Below are 26,818 nucleotides of genomic sequence, written 5' to 3'. Positions count from 1 at the left end.
TTAGAATAGGGAAGGAAGAGAGAAAACTCTCCCTATTTGGAGATGACATGATGGAATACCTAGAGAATCCCAAAAAATCACCTAAAACACTACTAGAAATAATTAGCAACTTTATCAAAATCGCAGTATATAAAATAAACTCTTATAAATCCTCAACATTTCTATATATGACTAGCAAGATGCAGCAGAAAGAGCTAGAAAGAGAAATCCCATTCAAAGTAACTTCAGACAATATAAAATATCTGGGAATCTAGCTGACAAGGCAGACTCAGAAACTGTTTTGAAACAATTACAAAACACTTCTCACACAAATAAAATCATACTTAAATAACTGGGCAAATATCAACTGCTCATGGATAGGCCGAGCTAATATAATAAAAATGACAATTCTACCAAAATTAAACTACCTGTTTAGTGCCCTACCAATCAAAATTCCAAAAAATTACCTTAACGAGTTAGAAAAAATTGTAAGTAAATTCATATGGAGAAATAAAAAGTCGAGAATCTCCAGCGATTTAATGAAAAAAGTGCAAAAGAAGGTGGCTTAGCCTTACCAGATCTAAAATTATATTATAAAGCATCAATCATCAAAACTATCTGGTACTGGCTAAGAAACAGAGTGGTGGACTAGTGGAATAGACTAGGTGCAATAGCAGGAAATGATTATAGTAATCTGCTGTTTGATAAACCCAAAGAGCTCAGCTATTGGGATAAAAACTCTCTCTTTGATAAAAACTGCTGGGAAAATTGGAAGTTTGTATGGAAGAAACTTAGATTAGACCAACACCTCACAGCTTATACCAAGATAAGATCAAAATGGATACAGGATCTAGACATAAAAACAATATTATAAGCAGACTAGAAGATCAAGGAAGAGTTTACCTGTCAGATATATGAAAAGGAAGCAATTTATGACCAGGGAAGAGATGGAGAACATCATTAAAAACAAACTAGATAATTTTGATTACATTAAAGTAAAAAAGCTTTTGCACAGACAAAACCACTGTAACCACAATCAAAAGAAATGTAGTAAATTGGGAAACAATATTTACGACTAGTGTCTGACAAAGGACTCATCTCTAAAATATACAGAGAACTGAGTCAAAATTTAAAAAAAAAAGACAAGCCATTCCCCAATAGACAAATAGTCAAAGGATATGCAAAAGCAATTTACAGATGAGGAAATCAAAGCAATCCATAGTCATATGAAAATTTTCTCTAAATTACTAATTATTAAAGAAATGCAAATTAAAACATCTCTGAGGTACAATCTCACACCTCTCAGACTGGCCAATATAACCAGAAAGGACAATGATCAATGTTGGAAGGGATGTGGGAAATCTGGGACAGTAATGCATTGTTGGTGGAGCTGAGAACTCATCCAAGCTTTCTGGAGAGTAATTTGGATTTATGCCCAAAAGGCAACAAAAATGTGCATACCCTTTGATCCAGCAATACCACTACTGGGCCTGTACTCTGAAGAGATGACGAAAAAGAGTAAAAACATCACCTGTACAAAAATGTTCATAGCAGCTGTCTTTGTGGTGGCAAAGAAATGGAAACTGAGGGAATGCCTATTAATTGGAGAATGGCTTAACAAATTGTGGTATATGTATGTGATGGAACACTATTGTTCTATTAGAAACCAAGAGGGATGGGAATTCAGGGAAGCTTGGAAGCATTTTCATGAACTGATGCTTAGTGAAATGAGCAGAACCAGAAGAACATTGCACAACCTAACAGCAACGTGAGAGTGATGATCAACCTTAATGGGCTTGCACATACCAACAGGGCAACAATCAGGCACAATTTTGGGATATCTGCAATGGAGAATACCATATGTAACCTGAGAAAGAATTGTGGAGTTTGAGCAAAGACCAAAGACTTTCTATGTACCTTTAATTTAATTTTAAAAAATTGTTGGGGGGGGCTAGTTGGCACAGGGGGCAGCTAGGTGGTGCAGTGGATAGAGCACCGGCCCTGGAGTTGGGAGTACCTGAGTTCAAATCTGGCCTCAGATACTTAATAATTACCTAGCTGTGTGGCCTTGGGCAAGCCACTTAACCCCAATGCCTTGCAAAAACCTAAAGAAAACTCCAAAATTGTCTTATTATGTAATTTTACTATATCTCATACTGTATGTTTCTTCCTTAAGGATATAATTTCTCTCTTAACACATTCAACTTAGATTAATGCATACTATGGGAATGATGTAAAGACTAACAAACTGCCTTCTGTGGGGGGGGGGGAGAAGCAAGATTGGGACAAAAATTGTAAAACTGAAAATAAATAAAACCTTTCTAAAATAAAAAAAATGTGTTCTTAGTGAAATAACAGCTTCAGATCCATCCCTAGTCTCTTAAAGCTATAACCACCACCCCCCTCATCATTTCTGTTATCCTTGCTCTCTTAGTTATCTCAACCAGACTGGGGAAAAACCACTCATATCAAGGGTGTCCTGATGCATACACATTACACATGCATCTTTTTCATAGGGATGTCCTTACTTCCCACTAATGCTGTGGGTCTTTGTTGGTAGTTTACCTGTTTCATGGAGCAATTGCTTTGGCACTTTTAAAAATGCTATTCCATGAAACACCTCTGCTCTGAACTAATTGTATCCTCTGGCTGACAGATGCATGGGGCTTGTGAACTATGGTTTTTAGGGGATGCTGACCTACAGAGTACCTAGTCATCCCCTGGGAGACTCACCCTAGGTTAGGGGAGTTTGGAGATTAGGATGTGGGAGACTGGAAAAGAGTAAATATTGTTCTAATTTTCAAAGGGGGGAAGGTAAAGGAACAAACTCTGAAAATTCTGGGCCAGGAAATGTGACTTCAGTTCCTGAAAAATATTCCAGAATGGTTCATGGACATGATCATGGGCATGAAAGTTATTTCAAGTATTTTAAAGGTCAAAGTGGCAGTAAGTTTTGCCTTGTTCTGCTCCACCTCAGAGGGCAGAACCAGAACCAATGGGTAGAAGTTGGAAATCTAGGCAAATTTAGTCTGGATTCTAGGAAAACCTTCCTTACTAGTAGAGCTTGGTGTGGAGGCAGTGAATTGCCCATCCTGGAAGTCTCAAAGCAGGGAGAACTGAAGAAGGAATTCTTGTTCAATTCTAGGTAGCCAATGAGGTTCCTTCCCACACTTGGAGCCTATGACTCTAAGTCACCACTTATCAGCCAAGGACTTCTGGTTCAAAACAGAGTTCTAGTAAAGAGAGCCACTTGGTACCTTTGAACAAATGGGAATCTGGATGAACTTTTCAAGAAGAGAAGTGAAGTAAATGCTTCCAGTGATATATCACTGACTATAGTCAGGCAAGAGAAGTTATTTGGTTGCTTTGATGTGCCAAGCTTTGCACTGGATATTGAGGGAGAGAGAAAGAGGGAAAGACAGGGTCTAGTCAGGCAAAAGAAGTTATTTGGTTGCTTTGATGTGCTAAGCCTTGCACTGGATATTGGGGGAGAGAGAAAGAGGGAAAGACAGGGTCTGTCCCTGCTGGCATCAGCTCTTGGTCCCTTCGCAGTAAGGTCTCTACTCTCCCACCCAGAGCAGCTAGTCTAGTTGGGATGAGTCTTGAGTGGGGTTTTGAGGGAGAAAAGGACATTGATTGTAAGCTTCATGAAGGGAGGGGCATTAACTGCATCGTGAATCCTCTATTCAGATTCATATCCCCAGAGGGTCCTGTATTAGTGCCATAGAGTTAGGCCTGGAAGAGATCTTAGAGGTCATCTAGTGCAAGGCCTTGATTTGGCAGATAACACACTTGAAATGCTGGGAGGGGAAATCCTTTAATTAAGATCATTTGGGTAGGAAGTAACAAAACTAGGGTTAAAACTGAGGTTCTTTGATCCTTTTTTAATTCAACATGAACTCAGGAAGGAAGGAAGGAAAGAAGGAAAAAAGAAGGAAGGAGGAAAGATTGGTAGATGGAAGAAGACATGCATTTCAAATAGCAGGATTTGTATAGGGATGGCAGGAGCCAGTGGCAGATGGCAAATGGACCTTCTTCAGTGGAGCTGAGAAACTGAGTTGGGAGATGAGGATTGGAGGATAAGTGGTCCTTAAAGTTCATGGGAGCAAATTGAGATCTGAAGACAAAAGCAGTGCCATCCCCTTCCCTCCTTGATCAGTAAGGGATGATTTAACAAAGCTAGAGGACTTTGGATTATTGATGCTTCATGGGGCAGGTGGGAGGGGCTGTCGCCAGTGGGCCATGCAACCAGAGACAGCAGTTCTCTAGGGATAGAAACCAGAAGCAAACTTAGCTGGTGGGAATCTGTGGGGCCAGGACAGATTGGATCTGATGGGGCAGCTTAGTCCCTGTCCTGAGAAGGGCTGGGATAACTTCTACTGATACAAACAACAGGGGCCACCCACCTACAAAACAAGGCAGACAAAAGAGTGAGGAGCCCCAGGACACAGCTGGTCTCTTGTCTTCTTTCTCAGAACTCAGTCCTCTGACTCAAGGCTCTTTGTGGACCAGGCTCTGGTCACCAAATAAGGACTGGTTCTTGTTTCTCCAAGCCATGGTTATACTTCCTGGTACCATAACTCCCCACCCGCCCCCAGGAAAAATGCCCTCACAAGAAGTCAATTCTCCATTGTGATCCATGTCTGCAGCTCAGTGAACCTAGGAAGGAATGCTGTCCATGGTGGTATTCTTCTCCTCCCCTTGATTCCTCAGTCCTGCTTTACCTCTGCCTCATACTTAGGAAAGAGACTGGGAGCAGGGAGGCCAGCTAGAAGGCTCTGCAGCAAGCCAGGCATGAGATGATGAGGAAGAGGCTTGCCTGGACTCACTGCAGAAAAAGAATCAATGGCTTAGAGATGGATAGACTATGAGGTGGGGTGGGGGGAGAAGAGGAGATAAAAATAACTCCTCAAGGAGGCTCAGTCTGGTTCAGAGGCCATTTGGAACAAATTCTCATCTCCTGGTTCAATTGTTTTTAGAAAATATGGAGCTTCCAGACCAGCTTCAATTGGCTCCTGAGACTTTTTTGGTTTGTTTTTGGGAAAAAAACAAAAAAAGAGAGTTCAATTGCAAAATAAATACATGTGGATTTCAATTCCTTTCAGTTCAGGGCTCAGTGAGTTATTCCTGCTTAGGGCCCCTGGGTCCTTTAGAGTTCCTGTCCCAGAGCCCTGAATAACAACAGCAGCCATCCCTTACACTAATACAGTTCTTGACAGTTTTTAAAAGCCTTTTCCAGGATACTCTGTCCTTTGATTGTCACTACAGCCCTGGGAAGGGAGATAAAAGGGTACTACTGACTGTTATGGTGGCTGGGAAGAGGGGATAGGGGTGATCTATTCATGGGGCTCCTCAGACCTTGCCTTCCTTTCTGGAAGAAGCTTGTAGGCCCTGTGCCTCTCTAGTCCGAGGCCATCAGCCAGAGCCTCATGGTCATTCAATAAATCTCAAAGTCAATGCCTGCCTCAGCGGCTGAATGAATCAAATTCCAAGCCCAGAGGAGGCCAAATCCAAGTTATTTGCTTTGGCAGGCAAACCCCATGGTTACAAATCTTTAATAAGATCCTTTGTCCGGAATGAAACAGCTTTACAGTCAGATTGAAAAGGTTCAAGGGAGCTGGTGCAGGGAAGAAATTACAAAAGATGTCATTAGAGAGGAAGTCACAAGTTGCCCCGACCCACTCCAGGCTCTTGACTGTATCAGATTACTCCCCAGGACTTGAGTCCCATTGTGGGCTCTCCTCCCTCATCTCAATCTATTCCCTTGCTCCTTCATTCTCAGGGGAGAGGAAGAAACCCTCTGAAAGAGTCAGCCATTCCACAAGCATCTGCATTAATTTGGGCATGCTAATAAACAACAAACAAATCAATATTGCATTTCCCTAACTTAGGTTCCTGGAGCTGGAATGGGCAGAGATCTGAAAGGTCAACCTACACAGGAAGAAACTGAAGTCCAGAGTCTATAAAGGACTTACCCAACATCCCATAGTTGGAAACTAGTAGGCAAATGATTCAAATGAAGGTTTTCTGGCTCTTTTCAGTTCCCCAAACTGCCCTTCTGTGCCATGCTACCTGTTGCTCAGCTCAGCTTCATGGACAGCTTTTCATCAGGATCACCTCTTGTTAAGTGCCTATAATCTGACCATCCTCAAGTGTCAGTAGGTGATGCTGAGGGTCACATAGTCAAGGAGCTAGTGTGATACCCATGCTAATTCAATCTGTTCTGACATCTAATATGTTAGCCATCCCTCCCTCGACACTTGATACCATCAGCAAATGGGATGAGCATACCATCCATGCCTTTTTTCCAAGTCTCTGAGAAAAATGATCAATGGAACAGAGCTTGGCTCAATGCCAACTGGAGACCTCCTTCTAAGTTAATATTAAATCTTTAACAATTCCCATGTAGGTGTAGTCATTCAACTGCAAATTCATCTGATTGCATCCTTTTTTCTTTTGTTCATTTAGAGTTTTACAATTTTCCCCCAATCTTCCTTCCCTCTCCACCCCCCCCCCAGAAGGCAGTTTGTTAGGCTTCACAATGTTTCCATGGCATACATTGATCTAAGTTGAAAGTGATGAGAGAGAAATCATATCCTTAAGGAAAAAAAATAAAGTATACGAGATAGAATTACATAGTAAGATAATGGTTTTCCCCCCTAAATTAAAGGTAATAGTCTTTGGTCTTTGTTCAAACTCCATGGCTCTTTCTTTGGATACAGATGGTATTCTCCATCACAGACAGCCCCAAATTGTCCCTGGTTGTTGCACTGATGGAACAAGCAAGTCCATCAAGGTTGATCATCACCCCCGTGTTGCTGTTAGAGTGTACAATGTTCTTCTGCTTCTGCTCATCTCACTCAGCAATCTGACTGCATTCTTATCTCGCTCCCATCTTTTGATCTTGTCCCACCCCAAGTATAATATGAAAGACCTTGTTAAATCCTTTACTAAAATCTAGGTAAACTCTATCTGCAGCATTCCTCTAATCTGCCAGTTGAGTAACCCTGAAAAAGAAAAAGATGTGAAGTTGACCTGTCATGGTCTGTTCTGGATGAAGCCATGCTAGCATTGGTGATCACAGTTTCCCTTACAGATGGACACTAACCTTTTATTTTATAACACATTCTATAATTTTGCCAGAAAGTTGTCACGCTAGCCAACCAATAGTTTGAAAATTTCATTCTCTCCATCATTCACTCTCTCTCTGTTTTCTTTTGAAGGATCAATTATATCTCATAGAAGGTGATTTTGGTGACCTTGTGAAGAATAGGTCAGAGAGGGGAGAAGTCCTCCTATCAGGAGAACATCATAGATGTCCTGATGGCAAATGGTGATTGAGGGCAGTGGCTAGGAGAGTGGGCAGAAGGGGTTGTCTACAAAAACCTTTGTGGAAATATAATCAACAGAACTTGTTAAAGGATTGGCTAAGAGGGAGGAGGGGAATTTTGAAGGAAAGGAAAGTCTCAAGGATGCCCCCTCATTCTGCCTCGCTATTGTTGTCATCATGGTTGAGATTGCAGGCCTGGATAACTAAAAAGATGGTGAGGCTGTCAACTGAAATAGGGAAGTTTGAAAGGGGGCGAAGGAAGATAATGAATTATTTTTTGTACAGACTGAGTCTGTAGAGCCACCAGAATATTCAGATGAAGTGTTTAGATTTTGGAAGTTCAGAAGGGAGATTAGAATTTAGTATGGGTACTCTCTTCACTAATATACACATTCTGATCCATTCTCCTTTTATGACCATACTATCCCATCAATTCTCCACAGAGGATTCACCCAAGGTACTGGAAGCTTTTCTGTAGCACTTTTAATATTTTGTGTCTTTTGTCTCATGGTTGACCATGGTCAAAAAATTTACCCCCCAAATGGCCAACTGCTACTGAAGAACGTTACATTTGGTTAGGCTAGTCCAAACAAAAATGAAACAGGTTGTCACCAGGCCTATATACAGCTTACAGTCTTCTAGTACAGGGCAGGACACTTCCACATTTTTATGAACTATCAAATTTTAATGGAGAAACAATGTTAATTTTAACCATTGTTCTTGAAATATTTTGTTCTTACATCACCTCAATTTGCCAATACATTCCGCCCCCTCCAGCCACTCCTTATAACAAAAAAAAAAAACCACCCAACAAAGGGAATAAAAAGTTTAGCAAAACACATCCACCAAGTCTGATATTATTTATAATGCTTCACATCCATAGTCCCCCAACTCTACAAAAAGAGGGTTAGATGAATTTTTATATTTCTTCTTTGAGTCTAACTTTGATTACTATAATTGCACAATATTCATTTCAATTTTTGTTCTTTCCATTTACATTATTATAGTTATGTTTTCCTGGTTCTGTTTATTTCACTCTGTATCAGTTCCTATATCTTTCTATGCTTTTCTATAGCCAATCTATTCATAGTTTCTTATAACAGTGATATTCTATTATATTCATATATCGCTAGTTATTTACACAATCCCAGTTGATGGGTAACCATTTTGTTTTCAGTTCTTTGCTCTTTCAAAAAGTATTGCTAAAATATTTATTTAAAAATTTTATGTTCTGAATTCTCTTCCGTGAGAAGGCATTGATATACGTTATACATGTGTAACCATGCAAAATATTTCCATATTAACCATGCTGCAAAAGAAAACAGATTAAAAAAACAATTTTTTTTAAAAAAGTATTGCTATAAATATTTGGGAGTATATGAGTCTTCTTTTTTCACAGATCTCTTTGGGATGTATGTCTATCAGTAGAATCTCTAGGTCAAAGGGTAGTATCGTTTTATGTATGTAGCAAGACAAAGCAAGGTAGCAGGAATTTATTAAATACATTCTATATGTAAAGCATTGGGCTAAGCTCTGCGGATAAAAGTACATGCAAAAATAAACACAGTCCCTGCTTTCAAGGAGTTTACAATCTATGAGAGAAAGCAAGCTGGAAGGAGGCTGGAAAATGGGTGGGAAAGGGAACCCACAAGCAGGTCCTTACTAACTACAAAGCAGGTCCTTACCTGCTGGGCAGCATGGAGGGAGCTAGAGCAGTCCAAAGAGTGAGTTGAATTGTGAATAAAGTAGCAAGTTTGAAGCTTCTCAAGAAATGGCAGTCTTAGTCAGGGACTAATCATTCAATAGCTTACCCATCAGTGAGAAGCATATCAAATGATGAAAAAAAATATTTTCAGACAACATCTAAGTTAAAAATCTGATAATTCAAGATTTATGAGTAATTATTACAAAATTACAAGAATAAGAACTATTGTCTAATAGACAAGTAGTAAAAGGATATGAACAGGTAGTTCCCAAAAAAAGAAATGAAAGTTGTCAGCAATCATATAAAAAACCCAAATCATTAATAATAAAATAAAGAAAAAACATCTCATGATGCCCATCAGATTGTCAAAAAATAAAATAACAAGAGATAAAGGTAGCAAGTGTTGGGAGGATTTGGGAAAGAGAGGCATACTAATGCACTGCTGATGGAATTGTTAATTGGTCTGGAAAATAATTTGGAATTATTCTAGAAAAACTGTGTATTCTCTCAAGAGGCAACAGATAGAAACGCCTATATTCATATACTATGAATTAGACATGAATTAGAGTACAATCAGATTGATTTAGAACTACTTGAATGGACATATTCAAAAGGTAGCCAGACTTTTATATACTAGAATATTTATAGCAGCATTCTATGGTAGCAGAAAACTAAAAATAAAGTAAATGTTCATCTATTTAAGGCATGACTGAACAAATTATGGTCCGTGAATATAATGGACTGTTATTATGATGTGAAAAGGTGAATATGACACACTTAGAGAAACTTTTGAAAACTTGGGTGAACCAATAGAATATAAAGCAAAAAAAAAACCCCTAGAAAACTGTATGCATTATTATCACAGTAATGTAAAGGAAGACAACATTGTAAGACTTCAGAACTCTGATCAAGGCAATGTGTGATCACTTGGCTCAAGAGGATTGATAAGGAAACATAGTTTCCCCTTTTCTTAGCAGAGAAACAGTGGCCTACAGGTGTGGAATGAGACTTGCATTAACAGATATAGTTAACACATTGGTAAGTTTAGATTGACTATACTTTCATATATGCAAGAATTCAATGGGTGGGGTGTGGGGAGAGGAGGTTGGCATTTCGATCTGACAGTGATCTAAAAGGACAGCAATTAAAAAGAGAGAAAGGGTGCCCTACTTCTAGGAGTGAGGTACCTCTATCTTGTAATTTGTATCTTGCAAGGTTCCTTAATAAAATGTACAATTTTCTAAAAAATAAATAAAAAGAGAGAAAGAAACTAGAATCTAGATAGGCATTAGCTAGGGATACTCTTTTCTCAGTTCCAAAAGACAGAACAAACTTTTTGTCCAACGGAAGGGTAGGTGAGGCCATTGTAACTGAGAAGGGTGGGCATGTCTGTAGGTTGTTTTGGAAAAAGCCCAGCCAGGCTGCATTGGTAGTTATCAAGCAGTCAGTCCCAGGAGAGGCCATGTATCAGGAGTAATTGACATTTCTCTAAAATGTCAGCTCCCTGACTATGAATTCCAAAGTACCTTGGATTATATTTGCTTCTGGAGGGAGATCTGAGTTCTCAAAGCTCCACTCACTCTGCAGTCTGGGATAATAGGTGTGATAGGTCTAGAGGTATAGAGAAAACTGGGACTCATGAAGGGAAGTGACTTTTCCAAGGTCATATAAGAACTATAGCCTAATAAAAAGTACAAGATTTGGAGCCAGAAGAACCAGGTTCAAAGCCTGATTCTGCCACGTACTATCTGTGACTTCAGGCAAATCAATGCATCTCTATGGACTTCATTGTCTTCATCTATAAAATCAGGGAGTTGGACCATTGAATGTTCCTTCTAGCCCTAAATATATGATTTTGTGATTCTCAGTATATTTTCCAGTACATAATACAGGTAGGTGTGTGTGTGTGTGTGTGTGTGTGTGTGTGTGTGTGTGTGTTTTAGGCCTTTACGGAAGTCATTCTCATAGAGCAGTTTTTGGACCACCAATTTCCAATTTCTAGGACTCTGGACGTCACTTGGCCTGCTAAGTTGAGCAAGGCCATTGCAAACTATCATTTCACAGAAGAGGGCTATAAGGGACCTCAGTAACCCTGCCAACCCATTCCTCTAGCTTCAAAATGGCAACCATATTCCCTTCTCTTAAACACTCCAGAACTAGAGGATTGGCAGCTTTCTGAGGAATGGGTCCCAAAGGTTTGTCAAAAGGAGAAGCCAGAAAAGAGAGTGCCACAGATCTTGGACATGAAACAGAATCTCATGCCAACTGCAAAAATAACAACAAAATAGTGCCTTTTCTGGGGGGGCAAAGAGGGAATTGTTACACACAAATGCCCACCTCTTTCTTCCAGTCTTCCTGGTTGGGAAATCTGCCTTGATGAACTACAATCAAATTAACAGCTTTTGAACATTACAGAAAGGAGCAGAAGTCAAAGAGAGGTCTATTATCAGTCAGAGATTGATGGGAGAGGGGTGCTTCTGGTCACATGGCCTAGCTCTTAATGAAGTTACGTGCTCTTGTACATAGGCGACCTGGCATCGCTTAGACAAGCATCCATCACCCCAGCACCACTTGGCCAATCTGTCAATTTTAAAACAATAAGAACAAGTTCAATGCCAGACATGGGTGGGATTTGAAAGAGCAATGTGGACAAGATGGAGTCCAAGCCCCTCTTCAATTTAAGACAGTCCAATCCCTGAGCCCCAGCTGCCCAGCAACGGCTCATCTAATTGTTAGAACAATTTTCAATGAAGGGCACTTAGTAGGAGACAGATGTATCTCAGGCTTTGAAATATTCTGGGGAAGAAAACCAAAAGGCAGTGAAATTAGAAAGGTTGTGCACTGTCTGAAAGACAAGGAATTGAGCTTGGATCCAGTGACATATAGTGTCAAAGATGGCGGGTGCATCAACTCATTGATAGACAACTCAAATGGATGCGTGCCCTATTTCTGAAACTTTTCCCCTCACAGTCAGGTTCATATTCAGAGACCTACAGAAAGGACACGACTTTGCAATTACTAGGAAAGGGGATGGCTACATCAAGAACAAAGACACATAGGAGATCAGAACTCTCTGGACAACTCTCCCTCCTTGCTGTGGTAGCCCAGGGCCAAACAAAACATTGGAGACAGTTTTGATCCACTAGGGGACTGAGATCTGCAGTCTCAGCAAAGGGAGAAGAAAAAGGCTGTGGCCTCTTCTTACCCAGGCTAATGACCCTGATTCTTCTCTTTTCTTCCTTCCTCACACCTTTGCAAGTCACCATATCTTCCAAGATGTCTTTCCCATTAGTACTTTCTATGTTCCTATGTCTCTTTCTCTGGTCCAGGACCTCATGAACTTTGGATTGGACTTTTGCAGTGGCCTCCTATCTGGCATCTTTGTATCCGATAGCTTTCTCCTTTAATCCCCATTAGGCAGAGGCTTCCAGATTCATCTTCCACAAATACTACTTTGTCCATGCTGCTCCCTGACTCAAAAACACTCAATGGTTCCCCATCGCATAAAGAATAAATTTCAGATTCTCTAGAATGAGATTCAAGGATCTTCACAATCTGGCTCCAATCTACTTCTCTATTTCTCTGTAATTTCTCTGATACACAAATTCTTTGCTCCACCCATACAAGTTTACTCAAGGTTCTCTAAGACTCACTAAATGCATTACTGCCTATGTCTTAGCAACTGACATGCCCCCTATCTAAAAAGCCTTCCTTTTTCCCCAGGCCCACCTTTTCTTCAGGCCAAGTTCCAGTCATAGAATCATATGTCTTGAAGCTGGAAGGGGCCTTGGAGAGCATGTAGTCCAAAGCCCTCATTTTATGGATGAGGAAATTGGAATCTAAAGACAGGAATGGAATCATGGAATCTCACAAGAGGATGGGACCTCAGGACTCAAGTCGTTGAGTTCATACCAGAATACCTGGCAAATAGTCACCTGCCCAGATTTAGCTTCAAGGCCTTAAAAACATACCTAATAAACAGCAGAGCTGGCATTCTAATTATGTACAAGACTTTTTTTCAGTATCACTAATCCCTCAACTGATATATAGATCAAAAAATCTATGACTTACTGGAGGCAGCTAGGCAGTGCTGTAGAGTGCCAGGCCTGGAGTCAGAAAGACTTCGGTTTGAATCTGGTCTCAGTAACTTAGCAGCTATGTGACCCAGGGCAAGTTACCTAATCCTAAATGCCTCAATTTCCTCATCTGTAAAATGTTCTGGAGAAAGAAATGACAAGCCACGTCAGTATCTCTGCCAAGAAAACCCCACATAAAGCTATGAAGAGTCAGACATGAATGAAAAATGACTGACCAACAACATGCTTTAGTAGACACATGAAGATTCCAATGTAACTAATTCTATAAGACACAATTGTGGTGGTCAAAACAGTTTTCGCCCTTTGGCCACCTTATGAATGAAGTTCTCCCAATTCAGAGAGGTGAGTCCTCAGGTTACAGACAGGTGTTCATTACTTAGACCTGTACTAAACACCTAAACTTCAAGATGTTTGGCCAGATTGGATGGACGATCTTTCTACAATGAATAATGTATTTCCTGGTCTTCTGAAATAGAGCACCATCATTTGACCTTTTCTTGATGACTCAGGATCCTCCTTATGAGCAATAGTTATTGTTTTGGACTGAAATACAATGCTACTATCAGAGCTCAGCAAGGTGTGGAGAGCTGTTGGGCCCTGCGCTGAATGGCCCCAAATTGTTCAACCTGCTAAGTTTTCCCATCTGCTTTTTGCAGTTGTTCTGTCTCCCCCCTTGGTTGTCAGTGGCTATTTCTCTCTTCTTTGAACGTGGCTGCCTCTGGAAGCCTCCAAATCTATACTCCTTTACCCTCTGTTCCCTCTCTAACACAATCTCCCCTAACGATGGCCCCAGTCCTCACATTCCCTTAATGAACTCTATAGCCTCCATAGTCCATTGGAATGGCCCTACTTCCTAGAGCCCCACCCCTGTGGGAATTGTGTGAGAACAGGCAGCTCCCCAACGACAATGAATGAGCAGCTGCCTTTCAGGGTTGCCCAAAGTGAGGTTTGGCCAGAGGCTCCGTGTGCCAGGCCCAGCTGGTCCTTTGGCCCAGAGAGTTAGCTGAGCAATAATAAAGCCAGACTCACATAGGGGTCACCCCTTTTATTGAGACTATTGCATTTCCTTTCCCAGTTGCTTGGATATAAAGCAGGGGCTTGTAAGAACACTGCATCCACTTGGGATCCAGAGGACGTTTCAACGTCAGTTTGTGACAGCTTTAAGTAGGTCAGATGTTGGGTCTAGTAACTTTGAGTCCCCTTCAGAGCCAGGCAGCCGCCACTTACTATTCCAGTCACTTCCCTCACTCTCTCTAGCTTTCAGTGGTGGCCAAGGCCTTGGGACCACTCTTTGTCCAGAGCTGGCACCTGCTCTCGGATGCTTCCTCATCCAACTTCCTCGGATCCCCTACAATTGACTATTTGCTTTTGCCTCTAACCCTATCTCAGCCTTCTAGGATCCTTGGGTCTGTTTTCAAGGTGAAAATCATGAGGCCTTATCTGGTTTTATCGTTTAACTTTTTCTATGGCCTAGGCAGAGTAAAGTGCATTGTCCCAACTCTGGATTTTGGGTATTCTAGTTTCTTTTGGACACCCAATCTTTCCTTCCCTTCTTACTTCCCTCCAATACCACACTGGTATACACCTACTTAGAAACACAGTAGTCTCAGTCAAAGCTGTTCTTGCTTCCTCTCACAAGAAGCTGAACCTTCTCCCATTGGTTTAAGCCCACCAAGAACAGGTATCATGATCAACTTGTTTCATTGTCTCCACTATGGTGAGAGGTTGTTGGTTTCTTACACTCATTGAGCTCATTGGTTGAAACGAAAAGAAACAGAATTTAAGCACCTTCTTCAGCACCTTCATGGACTGTCAGCTTCTAGTGTACATGGCTCTTCCTCACAAGGTAGCGCAGGCCACCCTTTTCTTTATCTTGAGACAGAATCTTTCTCTTGGCAACTTCTAGTCATTTCTTCTCCTAATTCTCCCCTTTTGAGCCAAGAAGACCAAACCTAACCCGGCTTCCTTCAAACCTTGGAAGATAGCAATCCTATTCCACCTCTCCTTCGGGTATTGCTTTCTCCAGGCCCCAAATACCCAGCTTCTTGTACTGCCGTAGCATGGCCCAAGTCCCCTCATCATCCCAGCCCTCCTTCTTTGGACACATTCCAATTTGCCAATGTCTTTTTAAATGGTGGCAATTAGAAACAAATGCAATACTTCAGATATGATCTGACCAGGGCAGAGGACAATAAAGACATCACTTCCCTCACCACAGATGATAGACATGTACTATGGTACATGAGTAGGATGTCAAGACCTGTGTAGATCACCAATTGTCCTGCCACTTTTAGTCTTAGAGAATTCCTTGGGGATACTGAAAAAGTAAGTGACTTTCCCGGGATCACCCTGTCAGAAACAGAACTTGACCTGAGGACTCTCCCAACTCTGAGTCTGCCTCTCTATTCACGCAGCTCCAATTTAACTTTTTCATCAGCTATGTGGTCCTGTTGGCTTTTCATCATCTATTACAGAGACGTTGGCAAATAGTGTGTCTCCCTCCTTCCGACTTTGTTGCTTTCAGTTCAGATTCTCCTGAATGGTTTCCTGGGAGAAGGAGGCCTACTACGGCAGGGGGGCATTGTGCTTTTCTCCTTGTGGATAAGGTCATGAGTCACTTAGTGGCCTGGTTAGCCTATTAATTACACATTGTCACCTTGGCTCCATGGGGGCCTCACAAGGATTAAAAACCTATCCAAGAACTCTTAATGGGCATCATCGGATAATGACTCAGTAAATAAGTAAATTCTGTGCCCTATTCTGTGACTAAACTGCCTTTAATTGGCCCCAGGACTCAGCCAAGTCAAAAAGTCACAAATGGCAGCTGGAAGCTGGCCAATGCCAAGTTCTCTTGGTTGGGTACAGCTTGGTCTGAGGGCAAGAGGACTTGGGAATATAAAGAATGCTTACCTTCAGCCTCAAAGGATTTGGGGCTTAGCCTCTGTACCCAGACAAGGCAGCTGCTTGGAGAGGGGGTGAGGTGTTGGACTCATCAGGGACCTGAGGGAAAAATGAGAAGGAAGGAAGGTCCAGTCCCTAGGAAAGGAGACTCACTGGGGTCAGCTCTCTGGCTCATTGGTAGTGGCCATGATGCATGCTGCAACTCAATTCAATTCAGCAAGTGTTTATTAAGGGTTCTGGGAAAGGCACAGTAATAGGATTGGGGATTCAAAAATGAAAGAATCAACCAGTTCTTACCCTTAAGGAGATTCCTTTCTCCTGGGGGTGGTGGGGTGGGAATGGGCAATAATACGTTACAGATCAACACAACCAAACCTATACAAAAATACAAAATAGTCTCTGGAGCAATGGCTAGAGCCTTGAGCATGGAACCAGGCCCAAATACATATTAGATATGTGAACCTGGGCAATCACTTCACCTCTGTTTGCCTCAGTTTCCTTATCTGTAATGTGGAGATAACAATAATGCCTACATTGCAGGAGATTGTGAGGCTCAAATGAGATAATATTTGTAAGAAGTATTTAACAGAATTTGCTTTCATGCCCCCTCCCAAATTCCTATGAGGAGGAACAGGGAAGGTCTCATGGAGGAAGAAGCCCAGGAGCTGAGCTTTGAAGGAAGCCATAGGGTCCAAGAGGTAGAGACAAGAAGGCAGAGTATTCCCAGAAAGGGGAAATGGTCTGGCCAAAGATATGGAGATGGGAGAATGAATATTATGAATGGGGGGATTTAAGAGACCAATTTAGCAATGCTACGGAGTCCAGGAGGGTAGTTTATATGAGGAGTGGGCAGCCATTACAAACCTTAAGGGTGTGCTAAGTCATTGGTGACGCTGGAGATACACTCAAAATTCTACAGTCACGGATCCCAAAAGGCCTATCACTGTCACTGCCACCTCTCTTAGGCCATATATCCAGGAACAGTGTTGACTACAAATGATGGGGGGTGCAGAAACTAGGTACCTTGTTCTGCCCAGGTGAAACCATGACCTGGGCCTTTACTCCCAACACCCTGCCCTCAGCCTGGGGCAACAGCATCCTTCCAGCCCTATTAGGACACAGTCCTGAACAATCAGTGGGACAGAGGGCACTAAAGGGTATGGCATTGGGCAGGGTCCTTGCAGTGAAGAAGGCAGCACTGTGTAGAAAGAGGACAGAAATTCATCTTATCAGCATCCCCAAAGCACAGTTGACACTGCAGGAAACCAGTCCTAAGCCACTCAAAACCCAGCCAGCCAAAGCAGACCTGAGCCAGAACCAGGTCTCAGGTCAGTCAAGGCCTGTATCACCATGCAGGACTGAGCAGGGACCACATCCTGGGCTAATCAAGGCCTATTTAGGAGAACCAGGACTGAGCAGGGACCAGGTTCTAAGGGAGTCGGGACCTAGAGAGGCCAAAGAGGACTGAGCAGGGACCAGGAGCTGGGCAAGTCAAGGCCTAGATAATCCAAGAAGGACTGAGCAGGGAGCAGGTCCGAGGCCAGTCTAGGCCTAGAAAGGCCAAATAGAACTGAGTAGGTCCCAGGTGGTAGGCAAGTTAAAGACTAGAAAAGCCAAGCAGGACTGAGCAAGGGGCTTGGACCTAGGCAAATCAAGGCCCAGGCAGGACAAGCTGGACTGAGCAGGAACCAGATCCTAGACTCGTTAAGGTTTATATGGGCCCAGCAGGACTGAACGGGGGCCCAGGACCTAGGCCATTCAATGTCTACACAGGCCAAGTAGCACTGAGTAGGAGCCAGATCTTAGGCCAGGGATGGCCTATATGGACCAAGTAGGATTGAGCAGGGGGCCATGACCTAGGCCATTCAAATGGAGACAGGCTAGGGATGACTGAGCAGGGGGCCAGGTGCTAGGTCCACTCCCCAGTCCCACTCTACTGTCTGATCAGTGTCTCCTGGCTATGTGGCAAAGCTCCTTGGTGGTAACTTGGGCATCAAGAACCAAGAGGCTGTGCTCAAAGGGGATGATGACCATTGGAAAGGAACACTTTCACCTGAGATTGCCAACTGGACTGTGGTAGGCCATGAGGACTTCTATCAAGCCCCACCTCTCTGCTTGCCACCAGTAGTAACACAGAATTGAGGAGGCTTGGTTGAGTTTGAGAAGTCATTTGCTACCCAACAGTCACTATTTGACAAGTCTTCGGAACTGAGCCAGTGTCCTGGGGCTTCAGCCTGGGTGGGTCTATGGGGTACTACCATATGGATTTAGCTGCCCACACTCAACTCCAAGCTAAAGTCCCCAGGATCCCTTCCCAGACCCCACTCTTCACCTGTCCTCTCATGTTGGCTGGAAACCCTAACCCCTGACCCTGCTCTCTGGACTTGGACTCTACCTGAATCATCATCTCTTGGCTTGGAAATAAACCAGCCATCCTTGCATCCTCTGGGCCTCCTTGCTTGATCTTGTTTGCATTCAATCATTACCTAGCTTAGATTTCTGTAATTTAAGGGCAAGACATTCTAAGAATGCTTTAGCATTTCTGGGCATCATTTCCCCCATTTTACAGATGAGGAGACTAAGGCTTGATGAAACGAAATGATAGATCCATGATGGTAAAGTACAGAAACCTGTGTTCCCAACCTTCATACCACACCACATGATCTTCCTTTGTGTACACATCTCAGCCCTTCCCACTTCTATAACCTCATTTCCCCTCTTCCTCTGAGGATAACTTAACAGCTGTTATTATTATCTCTCTCCCACTCATTAACCTCTCTCACCTCCCAGCATTGTCCTCTAGTCTCTCTCTATCCCCCCCCCCCCCAGCCTGGTCCAATTTTAAAGCTCAGGTCTGGTTCTGATTGGCATTGGCCTTTCCTCTGTTGCTGTAGCCTACTGGGGACTTGATGGGTGATCATCAAAGGACCACACCAGGTTTGACCAGCTGAATTTTCTTCCATCATACGATTTCCTCTTTTCCAAGCTTGCAAAGGAAGTCAAAAGTCAAAGGCTATCTTCCCTGCCCTCTCACTCCCTTTCCTATTTAATGGGAAGGTAGTTCTGGGAGCAAAGGTAACTTCAATCCTACAGTCTCATGGATTTGGATCCCCAGATACTGCAGCCATAGTAGCCCTTGTTAATGTGCTCCTCTAAGAACCCACCCGACACGCTGGGACAGTTCTTTAGATCTCGATGTTTACTGGACACAAAGAGCGTATGTAGGCTGTCCATCAGTTATCCACTACTACAGTTACAAAAGCGATCCACTTCCTATATCTGTCTGCAGCATGGGGACCCTCTATGGGACCCCAAGACAGACAGGAGTGACCTGGAGGAGCTCCCCTCGCTCTAGATTTCTGCCACCTGCCAACCTTCTATAAACAAATGATTGTGTCCTTCCCAACTGGACAGTTTATGTCTCTCCTTCATGGAGGAGACTTTCCTCTCATCCTTGGGCAGTCTAGCTGGGCCTTGTTCTCTCTCTTTCACTTGGAAATGTCCAAAAATGAAATTCAAGTTCCCAAAGACCTGAGGGCTGAGGTAGTATGTGTTCACAGACGCCCCTGGGAATTCAGTTCTGTTCCTTCCAGGGTTCCTGCCCCCCAAAAGAGTAGGCAAGGTCAAATGGACCAGTGGGCCAGGCTTGGCTTCCCGGATGACAGGCCTCTTCTCCCCTCCCCCGGAGAGTGGGTCTGAGCAGGCCTTCCCCTCTGATGGCTACAGTGGAGGCTGCCTCTGTGGGGCCAGCCTACTTGTTATCCCAAACTGTTGCTCTTCCTATAGTACATACTCCCCACTGTCCCTGTGCTTCAGCTGGAAAAGGGATTGACGTCAGGGCCTCTGCACTCCTGGGCAGAGTTGACCAGTCAAGGGCAGCAAGGAGAAGATTACCTTTATCTGAAAGGGCCTGCAGCTGGTGATTACATTGCCCTGAGCTCCTGGTCCTCCCCCACTTCCAGTGGGCAGCTGCCAGTCAATCCGTCAAGCTACTGCACCTTATCATCTCCTTTATCCCCAGCTTCCTCTGCCAGGGTCTCATATGGCTTCACAGAAGTGCCAAAACCCTATGTAATTTCCAAAGCAAGAAGGATCAGTGTCTTGGGTATTCAAAGCCTAATCCTGGAAGGCCGGAGCTCACACAGGTCTTCAGTCCCTCCCTTGGGAATAGAAAGCTATCTCTCCTTCCCCAAGGTTTCTGCCTCAATGACTCCCTTGCCCCACGGCATTGACCTTGGATCACACTTACTTGTACCCCTATCCTATCTTCCCTATTCTTCCAAGTCGTACAACTCCCTCTCTCCATTTATCTCATTTAGCTGGCATGGGGAATGCCAAGGCAAAAGCTATGAACCTTGACCCCAAGATGAAGATGATCCATTGGGGCATAAATCATGTAGCAGTAGGAGCAATTGTTGTTGTCGGTCTGTCCTTTATTCTCAAAGTAGGCCGTGGCATCAAGGAGGTAATATACCATGACATGACTGTGAATTGGATTTGAGTGAAGGGGTGCTGTGCTAAGCCACCAGCCTCACTTTTCCTCTAGAGTCATCTGGGTCCAGATATGGATCAGGACAACTGGAGATGGCCCTGGATGAGAGGCAGTTAGGATTAAGTGACTTGCCCAAGGTCTCACAGCAAGTGTCAATTGTCTGAGATCAGATTTAACTCAGGTCCTCCTGACTCCAAGGCTGGTGCTTGATCCATTGCACCACCTAGCTAGCACATAAATGGAGAAGTAAAGACAGGAACATTTGAGGGGAGGAGACAGAGATGGGAAGACTTTCTAAGATCTTCTCTGGCTAAGTGATTTTCACGTATTATTTCATTTGACTTGTGGAGGGAGAGAGCCCTAATGACTAAAGCAATCAGGGAAGGCATCTTCAAGGAGGTGCCACACATAAGTTGAGTTTTGAAGTGAGAACAGGATTCAAAAAAGCAGCAGCAGCAAGAAGCAAGTACATTCCAGGCATGGAAGACAAGTCTAGGGAAAGCCCTGGAGGTGGGAAATGTTTCAAGGGGAACTGTCGGACTGGAGGTTAGAATGTGGGAAGGGATTTCCCCAATAATCTGAGTGAAATATTTTCAAAACCAAATTTGTAGACACAAGAGAGAACTTTAGAAGATGCTCAGGAGCAACAGTGTTTTCCTACTCCCAGTATTTTGACATGCTTAATAGGCATCTGTTGGCATTTGTCACAGCCCTGCTACTGGCATGGCCCCCATCCCACACCAGCTAATGTGCTGGGTGAAACCGACCACATCAGGGTGTCCAATCAGTGAGTACGAGCCACCTAAGATTAACCAGGAGCTATAGAGTGGGGAGGGATTGAAGGGAGATGAATTCAGGGGGCCTCCTCTCTTCTCTGATTCCATCTCAGTTCCTACCTGGACTCCCAGTTCCACCCTCCCCCCCCCCAATTCCTCCTTAGATAAATCAAACTGCCCTCTACCTCTAGTTACAGGGCAGGTCACACTTTTCTTTCCCCTAGCTATATCAGCAGGGGACTGCCCATGTGCCAGAGCCAGGCTTCTACCTATGGCTAGCATTGGCTAGCCTGGATATTACTCAGCAATGCCTCAGAGCTTTCCCTTTTCCTGTGGCATGTGGATTCCTGCTTACTCTCCCCTATAGGAGGGATTTTATTTTAGCAGTTAAGCAAATCTTTTGTCCTTTCCCAGCCCTCTCCCAAATTCCACTGAGTCACTTCCTGACCCCCCACCAGAGAGCTGCCAACCTGATCATTCAGATTCCTGCCAAAGGATATGTGGAAGCCAGGGCTGGAGCTATCTCTCTCTGCATATGGAATATGTCAGAAGAGTTGTATATTTCTGCCCTCCATCACTTCTAATATGCTGCCTGTGGAATGGACCCAGATTTCCCCATCTGGAGAACAATTCTGCATCTGGTACCAGGATGACCCAAGACCCAGGACCAGCCCAGGCTGAGATTGAGTCCACTCTGGGAGGGAAGAAAGGGATGTCATTGGGAGCAAGGGTTGGAGGCTCTTCAGATTCCATTTGGCCACAAGTCACTCTCAGCAGGCATCTGAGAGATAAGGAGATCCATCCAGATGAATAGTTTCACTTAGCACCCATTGGGAGCAACACATTTTCAAGAGGCAGGAGGTATATCAATTTCCTACAATGTAGCCAACACTTAAGTAGCATCAGGCACCATGTTTGATTCTGGGATACCCAAGTTAAACAAAACAGTCTCTGCCTTCAAGTAACTTCTATTCTTAAGGGGAAATAGAGATACATAAAGACAAGTAAATACAAGCTATATACCGAGTAACTGGAAGGAGTGAGTGCCGATAACTGGAAAATCAATAAAGACTTCCTGTAATAATTTCAAGAGATGGCAAGAGGAGGGTTAGAGGAGGAGGGAACCACTTGGGCAGAGGCCTGGGGGATAAGAGATGGAAGGTTTGGCACAGGGAGCAACCAAAAGGTCACTTTGACTGCAACATAAAATGTGTGTAGGATAATCATGACAAATAAGACTGGAGAGGTAAGTGGGAGCCAGATTGGAGGGGGCTTCCAATATAAGGCTGAGGAATTTGTATTTTATTTTTGAGGTAATAGGGAGCCACTAAAGGTTTCAGAGTGAAAGCATAACTTACTTTAACATTATCCACCTGGTGGTCAGGAAGAGGACAGTTTAATGAAAAGAGAGAATGGTAGAAGGGATATCAATGAAAAAATTGATTGCAATCATCCAGGTAAAGAGGTTTTAAACTGGCAGGATATAAGAGTAAAGAGAAAGAGGTAGATGCAAGAGATGTTAAAGGGCCAGAAATGATAAGACTTGATAAGAAAGGTTAAAGAAAGGGAAGCGTCAAGGATGGTGCCAGGGTTCAGTCTAGGCAACTGGAAGGAGAATGGTGCCCTCAATAGGAAGAAGTGATGAGAGAAGAGTGAAAAGGTCTTCCTTAGGGAAGTTCAAATGTGGACTCTGTCACTTCCAAGAGATTGTGAGTAAATCTCTTCCTTAATCTTGGTCTCAGCAGTTTCCTTATTTAGAAGCTGAGTGGATTGGAACAAATGAGCTTTAAACTTCTACCCTGCTCTAAATGCTATGACTCTAATTGTCAAGATAGACTTCTACAAATGGTATATATGGGGAATAAAGGAAGGACAGAAGGAAGGAAACCAGCATTTATAAAACCCCTGCTAATATCATCTCATTTGATTCTCACAACAACCCTAAGAGGTAGGTGCTGTTATTAGCCTCATTTTACAGAAGAGGAAACTGAGGTGAACTGAGTTTGAAGGATCTGAGACTAAATTTGAACTCAGATCTTCCAGACTGCAGGACCATCACTTTATTCACTGGGTTCTGGTTCTGCCTCAGTCACTAATTGATCAAAATACCTGACTCAGTTTCCTTATTTGCCTGGTGATCATAAATCGAAGTTTCATTCTCTGCAGGGCAACAATAAGATCAAATGAGCTAAAATTTTGAACAATTCAGAGTCTGAGCAAGGAAAAGGGATTATCATGGAAGCAACCAGAAGAAATTCTGCACAAAGGGTCATTACTATCTTCACCATCAAGGCTGAATGAGCTACTTTAGCATGAGCAGTCCTTTGAAGGAATATACCTGCTCCTAGAACCATAGCTAGGAGGGAGGGGGTAAATGGAGTTCTGAAAGAGCATGCTGATGCCTCGGTGGGGCATGCTTCCCCTCATCTCAGATCAATCCCTACAACTTATCTCAAAGTCCTCTGCTGGCCTTGAAACATCATGGCACAACTATCTCCAAGGTACCATCAATCCTGAAGGCATGAATCTCCAATTTTTATAGATAAGGATAAAAGCTGAAATGGCTCCTGGAAGATAGGACCTTGCTCCCCACCCTGACTGCACCCATGATCAAATTATTCTTTGCCACAATAAAACCCCAATTGAATCTGTCCCCGGCATAATATTTTCTCTTACAGTTCTATCTCCTTCCTACATGGGGGTGTGGGGGAAGGGAACTCAAGATATGTATTCCATTGCTGAATATGGCACCAGTTGATGGAAGACTGCTGCAGAGCACAGCCAATCCCATCTCATTTTACTGAAGCACTCACTTAGATAGATTGGTGCAGGGCAGGTCAAGTATGGCACTTTAAGTACCTGCCAAGATGAATTTTTTAATGCCTACAGGACTGCACGGGACTCTGAACAGGATTCCCTTACACTAATGACTTCCTCCAGAGTCTCCCTTTCAGGGAGGATAGTATAACAGGTCTGAGTGTTTGCCAGCAAGCTAAGTAAAGCCCAGTCAAGTAAAGAGACTTGATCACTAGCGAATGAACCGTTTGGGCCTCAACAACTCATGGAGAGTCAACTGACTACTAAGAGGGGTTCTAATTTCTATCAGTGGAAGGCGTTTTTCTAAGAAATTGAATTGGGTCATAGAATTCTAGTTTTACATGAAGAAGGAAATAAATGAGTCCAACTGCCTCCTTTTACAGATAAAGAAACAGGCCCAAGTGGATGAAGTGACTTGGCCAAAGCCCCAAATAGCAGAACTAGGATCCAAAGCCTTACTCCAAATCCAGGGCTCTTTCTACTGTTTTTGTTTGTCCTTCATTCTTAAAGAGGACCAAGTGATACCAGGAAGGTGATGTCTTGACTTGCAAGTGAATTGGACAAAGTGAGGCAGAGTTTTTCAGTGTCATTGACTTCACTCTTCTCGAGTCATCAAAGTCCAATGGCAAGACATAGGTTAGTGATGGCCCCAATAAAGTGGGAGACTTTGGTCTTTTCAAGATAAGACTTTTCCCAGGTCTCAGTTTGTCTGAGACAACACCCATTCAGTATTAAAGTCTAGGTAAGAATTGAGGCAAAAGATGGATTAGTTTGTCTTCACAAAAGAATCAGTCTGGGAAGGGAAGACCCTCAGAGTTTCTGGCCAGAATAGAACCAACTGCTATTTGCACTCACTCTGAACCAACAAAACTCAAACAAAGAGCAAGTGAGGCTTGGGCTGTGACCCATTAATGACCAATCAGTGAAAGAAGGAAATTTACTTTACTGCCAGAGATATGGGCTCTCTATTTTAGAGGATAGTTTTAATGAATTCATCCCTGCGTGAATCCAACCTTTGGAGTCTGGGAGGACCTACCACAGGACCATATTATACCGGCAGGATCATCACACCTACTCCCACGTCATTCCATATGTGGTATAGGATAAGGGCTGTAAGGGAAAAAGCAGAGCACATTTAAATAACATTGAATCTCTCTTGGATTAGCCAAAGTCATCATTGCCAACATCAGATGTTGCATAGGTGATGACTTCAGGGCCAACCGAAGCCTGCAGGCCAGTTTTCTCCTGAACTAAGTGGCCCCAGAAGAAACCATTTTTTTATCATTTTTTTCTGACTCTTCTTCTATGAATTGAAATCACAGGCAAAAATATTAGGGCTAGAGAGGATCTTAGATATCTTGTTGGCCTAAGTAAATGGCTTATATCTAGTAAAACTCCTTCCCCATCCACCATCTTCAGATGACTTCAAAAAGCAGACGACCACGCTTGTTAGTACTATCTACAAAGGAGTGAGCGGTTTCCATTCCAACTCCAATGAATGTAATTTGAGAGGAGTCATGTGCCTACTCATTGGATGAAAACACAAGATGCCACACAGGAAATATTTTCTAATTGGGTGAAGAGAATTAACAGTGCCCAGTAGGACTCTGGCTAAAACAGAATGCTAATCTTGGAGTAATTATGATTTCCAAGAGCTGAGATTTGGATACCAAAAATATTATTGCATCTAATCTAAGACCCTCTTGCTCTCAGCCCAGACAGTCTCTTGTTCTATCCAGAGAGGAAAAAAGCTGATTTCCCTGTTCTATAGATGAAACCTTTCCATATCAATCAGTCCCCTTTTGATAATTTCTCCTTCCAACTGAATAACCTGTTTACCCTTTATGCCACATTATAATGCCCCTCGTGCCTGAGAAGAGGTCTATTATATTCCAGATCTCCTAGGAGTTGCCATGTTATATCATGTTTTTTTTGGGGGGGGTTCATTTTTGCAAGGCAATGGGGTTAAGTGATTTGTGCAAGGTCATACAGCTAAATAATTATTAAGTGTCTGAGGTCAAATTTGAACTCAAGTCCTCCTGATTCCAGGACTATTGCTCTATCCACTGTGCCACCTAACTGCTCCAGTGTTTATTTTTTCACTTCAAGACTTTTATCAACTATTACCCTGATCCTCAGTGGTGAGGGTAGAAAGAAAGGGAGACCATCTCTGTTTTATAGACAAGGAGACAGAACCCATCCTGGAGGGAGTACAAGGAAGAATCATATTAAAATTCAGGATATCCAGGTTCCTCTCTTTACATCTCCCTTTTGTCATTCTTAAAATGAAGAGGTTGGATTAGCTATTACATTAAGTATCTTCCTGATTCTACATTCTCTGACTCAGAACAAAGGAGGCATAGGAAAGTTAAGTGACTTCCCCGACAAGTCAGTATTGAAACTAAATGTCCCACCATTATACCCCTTGTACCTTGACCCCAAGTCCAGTAAACTCTCAGATTCAACTTTTGGTCATTGATTCCCCCAGGCTTTATTTAGCATCACTTCTGATTCTCTGTTCTAAAGGGTATGCTTCTTTTCAGGGTTTGGGCCAACCCTACTATGGGGGCAGAGTCTGTTTCTCTCCTAGGCATATCATTTTGTACATGCTTGGAAGAGGATGTTGAGATCATTGAGTTGAACCTCTGTGACCATATAATAGCCCAAGAGAGCCAAGAGCAGGCTATGATGTTGGCCACCAAGCTTACTATGGTCTTACCT

This window comes from Macrotis lagotis, chromosome X (genome assembly GCF_037893015.1).
Source record: "Macrotis lagotis isolate mMagLag1 chromosome X, bilby.v1.9.chrom.fasta, whole genome shotgun sequence".
Lineage (NCBI taxonomy): Eukaryota > Metazoa > Chordata > Mammalia > Peramelemorphia > Peramelidae > Macrotis > Macrotis lagotis.
The sequence above is the reverse complement of the archived record's forward strand: the minus strand, read 5'-3'. Positions refer to the sequence as shown.